Genomic DNA, 12,133 nt, shown 5'->3' on the forward strand with positions numbered 1-12,133 from the left:
TCCCTTAAAGTACTTTAGAACTCTTTTTGCAGCAGACCAATGACCCTCACAAGGCTTTTGCATAAAATTAGAGAGGATTCCAACATCAAATGAAATGTCTAGTCTAGTAGTAGTCAGGTAGTTGAGACTTCCTATGAGTTTTCTATACTTTGTTGCATCCTCAAATTCTTTTCCTTCAGTGGATGTGAGCTTTAAGTTTTGTTCCATTGGAGTAGTCAAAGGATTGCACTCAGTCATGCCAAACCTATTCAACAGATCTCCAATGTACTTCTTTTGAGAGAGGAATATAAACTTTGGATGTTGAGTTACTTAAATACTAAGATAATAGTGAACATAGCCTAAATATGTCACTTCAAAAATTTTCCTTAATTTCTTCTTTATGGATGAAATTTAGCTCTCATTGCTCCCTGTCATCAAAAGATCATCTACATACACCACAAGATATACAACTGTTTTTCCAACTTTCTTGACAAACAAAGTTGCATCATCAAGATCATAATGTTTAAAGTTGAGTTTCAGAAGATTCTCATTTAACTTCTCGTACTAGGCTCGTGGTGCTTGCTTGAGGCCATATAAGGATTTTACAAGCTTGCATCCCTTATGTTCCCGACCCTTCACAACAAATCCTTCTAGTTGAGACATAAAAAAATTCTCTTTCAGATCTTTGTTATAGACATATTTGGGCACTGCAACCCCAATCATACATGTCCTTAAACCAAGGGCTTATAAGTCTCTAAAAGTGTTGTTTCATACCCTAAAGGAACAAGGTCAGCTGATTACATCATCTCCCAGAAGTTCTCCATGAAAAACTACTCAGAACTGGTCAAAGCAGGACCATATAGATTGCCCAGTGCTAAAGGTGCGATGCATCTCACTTGCCACATGCAAAGAGTGCGATGTATACTGGAAAGCCTTTCTATAGGGTGCGATGAGCTAGAGCAGACAAATGGCACAAGCAGTTTGCTAGGTGGAAACCCAGAGAATCTTCTAGAAACTACTCATTTGACACTTGCCTCTCTGAGTTCGCCCAGGGATGAGTAAGAGATCTGAAATCTTCATGTGGAACCAAGAACTATTAGTGAAATGACACTAATCAAAATCCCAGAAGCTGACTCACTCTCCTGTAAACATCTATATATGGATCCCTCATCCAAGAGATCAAAAGGCTGGAATTTTGTAATTTGCAAGGAATTTTTGTTGGTTTCTCTTTGAAGACATTGTTGGGTGATCTTGCTTTGTATGAGGTGAAGAGGGCTTTCATGCTAGGAGGTTGGCGTTGGGTCAGACCAAGTGGTTGTAATTCTCTCTTCTACTACTTATATCAATAAAGATATTTGAGTTTTCCTCCATATTCTTGTATATCTCTGAATATTGTGTTGTTATATGCATTTGTATGGTCAATATATATCTAATCCTATGTTGTTTACAGTGATAGATCTCTATGCTTTGATGGTATTATGCTGCTTTGACTCTACAAGTTCTCTTTGAAGTGGGACAAGTAAGGAGGGAGTGGTGAGATTCTGTCAAAGGGGAAAGAAAACAAGCAAGGAGCCAAGCGAAAGACTAAGGCTGGTACTCTCTGCTTCTTTCTCATCTATCTCTCGTAAAGGAAAGCACACGTGACTTTAGTTTGTTTGTTTCTAAGATAGCTACCCGTCTTAGTGGGACTAGCAGTTCTGAATAGACACTAGTTTTCCCGATAACAAAATGGAGACTCCACTGGGGAGCGATTAGTTTGATTTCTTGTCTCTATTTGTTTGATTCATAAACCACAGATAGAGCCTGAAGTCAAGCCAGCTAGCCTTCGAACTGCATTTTCTATGCAAGTGCAAAGTAGATCAACGTTGCTTCAGTCAATCTCTGGGTTTGTTTATGAACTGAACAACTGATTTACAAACATCCTAAGTGCCCTAGAGGTAGCTCAAGTAACCTCATTAGATCAGCCTTATGCTTTGTATTTACTGACTATCGTTAGCTCGGCCTAAATCCTTGAACTAAACTACAAACTGTGACCAAAAACCAAGGTAAAGTCTCGTTCCTGGTCCATCGCACCCTCTCCTTTGGGCAGACTGGATGCATCGCACCTCCCGTGTGTAGTAGGTGAGATGTATCCCTGTTTCCCTGTGTTACAGGTGCGATGATCAGGCAAGATTGTTTCTGCCTCCAGATTTTGGTTTTTCTTCATTGTCTTCAGTTTTATTCAGGATTTTTGTTGTATATGATCAGTAGAACATTGTTGAAACCCCCTTCCTTTGCATCATTCACCCTCCATTGTACAAAGATTTGTGAATGATTTTATGTATTTTTCGCCATTCACAGTTCTCATTTACAAAATAGTAGCTTAATCGAACTGTCGTCTTTTGATCTGAAAGTGTCACAAGTGTCGTTTTCAGTCAAAGAAAAGAATCCTTCTCTTTTTGTTATTCGATTACACTGTTACTCTTGTATTTGATCTGAATTTATAGTATTTCAAGTGTCGAAAGCAGTTTTCAATTCAAATTCGCAAAGTGTCGTCTTGCCTTCCTATCGTTTTTTGAAAAGAAAATCGTTAGTACTGTCGCTTTAAAAGAAGAGATAATTCATATTTGTATTTAGCATTCTTTTTTTCATTCACACATTAAGAAAGCGGAAAACAAATACATGCACGTGCATTTGCATTTAGACTACTTGTTGATTTAGGACAGTGCATCTAGTGTGTGCTCTCTGCTCTATGTTGAAAGGATTTTGTTTCTATTTCCTTAGTAGCTAGGATTTTCATTGCAAAAATAAGAGTAAATGATTGTTTATCATCTTAGATTGCATATTTAGGAGTTGTATATCTACATCACGCGGTGAACCTTAAAGGCAAACTTCTTAAGAAAGATCAACTGTAAAATAAATTCAATGAACATAAAAATGCTTTGGAACCTAACATACAACATCTAGAAGTCTAGGCTAGAGACGTATTCCAGTGTCGTAAAGCCTGGTAACTGTCGCTTTCATCGTAGGTTGGGTGATTCCTCCTCTTTGAGACGACAAGTGCCAGTACAGATTTGTGCTCCCACGTACCGTCGAGTATATATTGGGAGACCAAAATAGGCTATATCCTTTATCCTTAGGAAGCCGTGTCTGCCACCCTATCGATCGCAATGCACTGAACACAGCATTCGGGAAGATTGACTGCCGTACCGTAAAAAGTATTCTGCAGCTTTGCGATTGGTTTGGTAATCCCTCTGTCTAGATTTCCAGAGTAATCTCTTTCGTTCCTTTTCAGACTCCTTAAAGGAAAAGGTCCATCTAAGCACTTGTCACTTCAGGCTCATTAAAAATCAAAGGCGAATAGAGTCATCTTTAGCTTTGTATTGACTCTTAAAAAGTGAAAAAGCAAGTTGTGTCAAAGCGTCTAAAATTTATTTTAAATGGAATAACGTCATTGTTCTCTGGTTGATCTTGGGTTGAGAAAATGGAGGCCACCAACCAAGGATTTCCCCTTGGGGGAAATCCCAGTCCTTTCTCCTCTTGGGGAGATGTTGGTGCACCTCATATGGCCACATTGTCCCTCCTGGGATTGAAAATTGGACTGCCAGTATGGCTGTTCTCGACCTCTGTCGTTCAAAGCACCATGATTCCTGAGCAATCAAATCAGCAACTAGATGATACTAGAGTTACCCCCCAACCTTCTGCTTCTTTTTTTTCTCCCTCTCCTTCTTCCTCTTCGCTTGGTGAAGCTAGTAAAACTAAAAGCCAAGTAACTGAGAAGAAGAAGAAAGGGAAGGAGAAGAAGAAGGAGCCAACGACAAAAAGGGGCAACCGTGCATCATCTAGCGAAAATGCACACACTGCACCGTCCAAACCTAAATCTCCATGTGTCATCTACAAAGGAGACCATTATCATCGAGATTATCCTTGCATCCCACGGATCTTAAGGGACTGGTCTCCCCGCTTGCACAATCCAGTGTCGTCAACCTCTGACGATCATGTTGAGAGTACACCGTCAACTAGTGAAAACGAAGTCACCGGACAGAAAGGAAATCTAAATTTCCTTGCAGACTGTGTGAAGGCGATCATGCCCTCCACCATTGTCCCTTCCTGGACGAAGCTAAAAGAGTCTTGGATAATCGTCCTGCGTCACTGCAGCGACTTCCTCCTGGATACAAGAAACTCTTGCCGAGTCCATTGCTAGTTGAAAATCTGACTGACACACCTTTGTTGTCAGTCGAAGCACCTATCATTGAAGATGAACCCTCTGAGTCCACATCAGACCAAAGTCAACAGGTCGAGACGGTAGTCGACCCCATCTTGTCTTCAGAGGAGTTACCTTCAGATGATACAGTCACCAAAGAGAATGAGGACGACACCGTTCAAATTCTTTTCGTAAACACGGACTCCGATGAACATGGGGGCAATCTACCCATTCCTTTACCACAGGAAGGAAGTTCGTCAAACTTGTATCCTGCCATTTATTCTGTCCCACCTCCAGGCAACCTAGTCGTTTCCTTTGATAGAGAACCTACTAGGCGGACCCCGTTTACCGTCTAATGTACCGTTCCGAATCATAGTGCAAACTTACAGAATGGTCATGGTTGGTACCATCATAGATGAAGGGGCTTCTGTGAGTATCCTTTCCTCGACTGCTTGGAAAGTGCTTGGTTCGCCATCGCTTTTGCCTGAGATGCGAAATCTGACAGGCTTCGATAAAGGAACCAGTCGACCATTAGGGATCCTTCCAAGTTTGCCTATAACTTTGAGAAGGAAAACCGTTTATCTGAACGTAATGGTAGTCCAAGGACCTCTAGATTACAATCTACTCCTTGGGCGTGACTACATTTATAGCATGGGAGCTATTGTTTCCTCACTCTTTCGAGTAATGTGTTTTCCGCATGAAGGCAGAGTGGTCCAGCTCGTAGACTAGCTTTCATTCCCCGGTTCACACATAGCTAATAGTCAAATGCCATCCCTAACAGGTCTTTTTGCGCAAGGAATGTCTCATCAATCTCCAGTCCGTCCACCTGATGAACGCGAGTGATTCGGTGGTTGTGATTGAAACCCAGGGGGCATGCACCCTGGTCTGCTTCGGCAGGAAAACTTCAGGTATAGGGTAGGTTTTTGCAGAGGATATATGACTGGTCTGACACACCCGTCCATTTAGGAAAATGGGATTAGACCGGAATAAGATACCTCTGTTAGAAGGTAGGCCTTTCACGATAGAACAATTTTTTTGTCTGCAAATTGAAGGGTAACCTAGAAAAGGTAGGCCTTTCCCGATAAAACAAAGGTTTTGTCTGCAAATTGAGGGGTAACCTAGGAAACTCTACTTCACTATACCTGGGGGCATGCAAACCTTTTTACGTGAAAGTGAAAAGCGACCATTTGTTTTCTTAGTTTGTAGGTTCTTAACCCTTTACACTCATAGGATTGGTTGTTCCTAACTTACATAATAAAATGAGTCGGAGAAAAATTTCGAATGGTTCAAGCTCCCTAAAAAATGAACCTATCGATGAGACATCCTTATTATACAACTGGCACGAGCAGTTTTATGCGAAGTTCAAGCTCGTTAAAAATTAAACCTAGCACTGAGCATATGTTCCACTAGAGTTTAAGCTCATTAAAAAATGAACCCACCCCCGGTAAATAAACATTGGGATCGAATTGTTATCAGCTTTTGACCCTTGGTCGTGTTCTTACCATCACCTCCACTCTTTTTTATCCAATCATACGCCTCCATTTGATTGTTTACCCCTTTTGAGGAAAAACTGCGACAAGTGATACTATTAGCCACCTTCTTTACACTCCCATGATTGAAAAGTTCCAAACATTACTTGGAACCAGTTGCTATCTGAAAACATCACTGGTTCCTCAAAAAATGAGTCTCCTTTAAGCTCTTTTTATCTGACTCGTAAAATATGAAAAGATTGTCAGGCAATTGGCCTCTTCAGCTCGTTAAAGTGATTGGAAGTGCCATCCCTCCTCTAGATTTTAATCTTTTTGGACCTGAGGGATTATTACACAAAAATATCGAGCGTTTATCTTGTTCGGCTCGTTAAAACTATCGAGAAGTCATCCCTTTCGCATTATTTTATATTTTTTCGGACTTAAGGGATTATATTACGAAAAAGGAATATTGGAGTCTCCTTTCCGTCTCTTTTCAGACTCTCTAAAATAAAAAAGAACCGAGTTATCCTTGTCGTTAAACTTGTTAAAACAATAGCGACAAACTTGTCCATTCAGAAAAGAGTGAGTTTCACTGTCGCTAGGTTCATTAAAACATAGCGACGGGTTTGCCCGAAGGGAAAATTATAGAACAGGCATATGTTATCCTCCTCAAGCTTGACAAAAATAAAGAGAGACTGGTTAGAAATGACTGGGGAAAATTGGGAAGAAAACTTGAAGAAACTTCATTGGTAGCAAGTCGCTCTTGAACATGACACTTTCACTCCATCGCCATGATTGAGTCGGGTTGGGTTATTCCGTTCACCGGTCATATCACCATTGGTCCACCGTACCATCCTCTTTTGGGGTTAACGCTACCAATCCATTTTATTGTCACCGATATGTTCAAGAGAAGTTGCTCAGAGAATTCACCTACCCAACTTGTGTTTAATCCACTACAATACCTTCACGCTTCATTCTTTCATGACCGCCACCCTGAACCTTGTATCATCAGATCGTTTTCACCTCTACAAAATCATTTGCTCCGTTCCATGTAGTAGATGTGGTATCCATCAATGCCCTCCTACGACGGGTCACTTCTTGTCGACATCAGCTCATTATCCAAGAAGCCGACCTAGGAACAACCCTTTCAGTACTTTGAAGCTTGCATGCCTCAATGGCAAGTTTCTCACTTCCGACGACCGGTTTGCACTAATGGCCTTCGACCGAAAGATTTTGCGTGGTGTTCGACATCAACTCATGTATTCACACCACGTGAATTGTACTACAGTACCTTGAGGTTCATCATCATCAATGGTGATTCCTCTCCTGCCTGTTAACAGCTTACATCATTGGCTGGTAATCAGGCGATGTCCTTCCATGTTCGACATCGGAACATATTTTCACATGGATCGACTTGTACTTTGGGCAAAGATTGAACAAGTTTCGAAGACCCCAGATCTAGTTTTATCCATCCGGGCTGCGATATATTCAAGAAAATAAAGACATCAAATGTACATCATTGCTACATAGATAATCATCCAAACTAAGGGATGATGGCTCTACCAGGATCATCAGTCTGCACATAGACGATTGTCTGTCCTGTGTACATGAAAATGAATTTATCAAAGCTGAGCATGGGAATGCTCACCTCAGCTAGATCATGAAAAATATTATGAAGATAATGTATTGTATTGTATCTTATTATAGGTGACCTTCCAGTTCGAAAAACCTCCGATCCTCATTATAAAGCATTTCACCCGACATCAAAAAGGATTTACGACCTCATACTTTAGGGGGCAACTGTTATAGACATATTTGGGCACTGCAACCCCAATCATACATGTCCATAAAACAAGGGCTTCTAAGTCCCTAAAAGTGTTGTTTCATACCTTAGAGGAACAAGGTCAGCTGATTACATCATCTCCCAGAAGTTCTCCATGAAAAACTACTCAGAACTAGTCAAAGCAGGACCATATAGACTACCCAGTGCTAAAGGTGTGATGCATCTCACCTGCCATATGCAAAGAGTGTGATGCATACTGGAAAGCCCTTCTATAGTGTGCGATGAGCGAGAGCAGACAAATGGCACAAGCAGTTTGCTAGGTGGAAACCCAGAGAATCTTCTAGAAACTGCTCATTTGACACTTGCCTCTCTGAGTTCGCCCAGGGATGAGTAAGAGATCTGAAATCTCCATGTGGAACCAAGAACTATCAGTGAAATGACACTAATAAAAATCCCAGAAGCTGACTCACTCTCTTGTAAACATCTATATATGGATCCATCATCCAAGAGATCAAAAGGCTGGAATTTTGTAATTTGCAAGGAAGTGTTTTTGGTTTCTCTTTGAAGACATTGTTGGGTGATCTTACTTTGTATGAGGTGAAGAGGGCTTTCATGCTAGGAGGATGGCGCTGGGTCGAACCAAGTGGTTGTAATTCTCTCTTCTAGTACTTATATCAATAAAGCTATTTGAGTTTTCCTCCATATTCTTGTATATCTCCGAATATTGTGTTGTTATATGCGTTTGTATGGTCAATATATATCTGATCCTATGTTGTTTAGAATGATAGATCTCTATGCTTTGATGGTATTATGTTGCTTTGACTCTACAGGTTCTCTTTGAAGCGGGACAAGTAAGGAGGGAGTGGTGAGATTCTGTCAAAGGGGAAAGAAAACAAGCAAGGAGCCAAGCGAAAGACTGAGGTTGGTACTCTATGCTTCTTTCTCATCTATCTCTCGTAAAGGAAAACACAAGTGACTTTATTTTGTTTGTTTCTAAGATAGCTACCCGTCTTAGTGGGACTAGCAGTTCTAAATAGACACTACTTTTCCTGATAACAATCTCCACTCAAGAAAGTAATTTTTACACCCATTTGATGGACTTTCCAACCATTCTGAGCTGCCAACGCAAAGAGTGTCTGGATGGTAGCCCATTTTGCTGTGGGGGAAAATTCTTCTCATAGTCGACCCCTTCCTTTTGTGCAAAACCTTTTGCCACAAGTCTGGATTTGTGCTTGTCAAGTGGGCCATCTGCTTTATACTTTTTTTTGAAGACCCACTTGCAACCTATTTGTTTAGTTCCCAATGGAGGATCAACCAGCTTCTAGGTGTCATTCTTTATGAAGGCATCATATTGTTTCTGCATCGCTTCTTTCCATTCATCACGAGAAACAAATTCTTTGAAGGAATTTGGTTCAAAATCTGTAGACAAGTTCAATTTGCAATCATAAGAAACATCCATATTAACAGGTGAACCAAAATCGTCTACATCACCTCCATTTTTTTTGGTTGAGCTTCTTGTTCGTATCTTTCCAACCTCATCAGGATGAACACTTTCAAGTGTCTTTGTCATCCATTTTGGAGGACCTTTATGAGATGGCCCAGGCTGCTCAGTTGACTGAGTTGGGATTGAATCAAGATTTAGTCTCCCAATTTTGTCAATCACATCACTCAAAGTGTCATAAGTGTTTAGAGCTTCATAAGAGGGAGAGAGTGCTTCAGAAGAAGATTCCACAGATTGATCCTGTTAGGTCCCTATACTACTAGTGTAACCCCTTATTGTTATTAGTGTAACCCCCTTATTATATTGTTGTGCCCATGTAGTCCCCATATTGTTATTATTATGCCCCATAGAAGTCCACTATTGTTATTCTTGTGCCCTTACATTATTATTGTTATGTCGGCTATGATTACATTATGACCCTTAGACTCCTATATATAGAAAGGAGGTATTGTCATTTGTATCATCCAAGAATTGTTCATTTGTGTAATGTAAAGGAGGTTGCCCCCTCGAATAGGCTGAATTCTAAGGCGTTTATCTCTCTTTTCTATCTTTTTGTGAGCTGGTTTCATGACATTTGGTATCAGAACTTTGATTCTAGGGTTTCGTTGCTCGAAACAGGCCATCGTGGAATTTTCGCTATAACGTTTTTGCTACAACGTTTTAGAAGTTAAACAAAAAACCCATTTGAGAAGAAATCATTTTGAACCTCGGGTCTGAATTTTAGATCTTGTCTCGCTATATTTTCAGAGATATGATCTGAGGAAGTTAGGGTTTTTGTAAGCTCTAGAATTTCATCTCAAATAGGTCATCGTGGAAGTTTTGCTATAATATTTTTTCTAGGAAGGTGAAGACTCTGAAATTAAAACCCATGTGAACCAAAAACTTGGTGAAGCTCAAGTCCAAATTTCAGATCTTGTCTCGCTATATTTTTGGAGATATAATCTGAGTAAGTTAGGGTTTTTGCAGACTCCTAAATTACATTCTAAACAGGTGACCTTAGGAAAATCGTCATAACTTCCACTTTGACTATCAAATTGAAATTGCGTAAGAAGTTATAGAAAGAGGACGGACTGTCGTTTACTGTGTATATTTTTCAGATCCTAAGGTTGAAACAGTGACATGTGCCACTTCATACAAGTACGCTCTACTGAACCAGTCTATAATCATGTCATCGTGGGATATTTGACATAACTCTTCCTTGCAGAATCCAATCTTGATCAAACTTCCGGGGTTAGAAAGAGAACGCAGAGGGCTGCTGCAAAACGCAATTTCAGAACTTGGAGATCTCAAATTAGGGAGTTTGAGTGGTTTTCCAGTCCCTTAACTCTGCCTCTCTACACCTATTATGAAATGCATAAAATGCTTTCAAACCCCCCAAAGTTATTTTCTTTCTACAACCATTCCAACCTGTCAAAGTTCTTTTCTTTCTACAACCATTCCAGCTTATATTTTTGTTGAAGTCAATTCCGAGGTATTTTTAATCCAAAACTTCTTCCAGAATGTTGCCTTCAAAGTAGAACTTATGTTGGTTATGTTTTCTTTTCTTAGAGAAGGCCATTGCTTTTGTTTTGTTGATATTGAATTGCATGCCCACACTTCTACAAAAATGCTCAAGGGATAGTAAGTGCTCTTGCAAACCAAGAGCCAATTTAGCAATCAGAGTAAGGTCATTTGCATACAAAAGAAGCCTTATAACAAACTTTCCCAAATAGATACCATCATCCCCTTGCAAATTTAACCACTCCTCAAGCTTGTCGATATATAATCCAAAATGGGTAGGAGAAAGTGGGTAACCTTGCTTGACCCTGATATCGCTTCTAAAACTTTTAGAAATTCCTATTGAACTTCTAATTTTGACTTTCACCTCTTCATACAGACTATGCACCGCTACTCTCAAATATTTAGGAACCCCAAGTTCCTCCATTCTGTGCCAAAGCTTATCCCTAGGAACCAAGTCAAACGCTTTTCTGAAATCAACAAACTAACAAAACACTTCTTCCTTTTTCTCCCAAACTTTTTCAATGATGTGCCTTAAAGTTATACAATGATCAACTGTGGAATGTTTAGGTCTAAAACCTACTTACTCTTTAGCACTCTTATCTCTTTCTTCTACCCACTTGCTAATTTTGTTTTCTAGCATGCTTCCAAATAGCTTTGCAAACAAAGGGTTTATCATGATGGTCCTATAATTGGAGGGATTATTGATGTGACCGCTCTTGAAAAGAGATATTGCCAGACTAGTTGTACAATCTGTGGGGAGCCCTTGTTGTATGATGTTGTTGAAGGTTTTTGTAATGTGAGGTGCAAGAATCTTTGAGCCCCACTTTAGATATTCTGCTTGTAGTTCAACTAAGTCTTTTACTTTTCCAACACCCAACTTCTTGACACCCATCTCTACCTCTTGTACCGTGAAGAATTCAATGTCAGTGTTGACCAAGGGGAGAGGGTCAACCTTGGAACTTGATCATAGAGTTGTCTTGCATAGTCAAACCATTTAGAAGTTGTAATATTATTTGTAATTTGTTCTTTTTCGGTTGGAGCTCCTTCCAAAATAATTTGGGATTATTTTTCCCAAGGAAGATTAGTTCTTCCCTCCCTGAAACCATGAAATTGGCCTTTTTCTTTCTTAATAACTACTTGTAAGCTTTGAGCTTTATGTTATCATTGTTTTACTCTTTCCACATTCTCCTTTCCTTTTTTCATTCTCCGTCAAACCAAGCATTAATCAAAAAGCAATTTGTTTCACACTTCTTAATTTTTTCTCTTTGCACTTTGCAAGTGTGCATTGAATTAAATGTGTTAATTCATGACTATGAAGGTTGTGAATTGTAATTTTCTCATCCTCGAAGAGTCTCTCAAGCGTCATTTTGAAGGTATTACCATTTTCTGGGATCAAAAGAATTCTTCCCTGTGGGGGATTTTGTTGGACATGCTGAATTTTTTACTATAATTGTTTCTTTCCAATCCAAGAGAAGCATAAATGAATTGGCTTGTGATCTGATTTCAAGTCCCACAGCTGATCTCCAATCAAAACTTCCTCCGTTTTTTCACACAAACCATGTGAGAAAATTACATAATCTACCACGCTTTCTCCATTGCAAGTATTGCAAGTGAAATTACCGGACTTTGGTCATCTAGTCAAGCCATTACAAATGACTAAATCAAAGGCCCCACATAGAGTAAGCAATTGTTCACCAAAGAGATTGCAGCCCTTGTCC

This window comes from Pinus tabuliformis, chromosome 6, assembly GCF_031772625.1.
Source record: "Pinus tabuliformis cultivar Carrire ecotype Pingquan chromosome 6, CPIR1, whole genome shotgun sequence".
NCBI classification, from domain to species: domain Eukaryota; kingdom Viridiplantae; phylum Streptophyta; class Pinopsida; order Pinales; family Pinaceae; genus Pinus; species Pinus tabuliformis.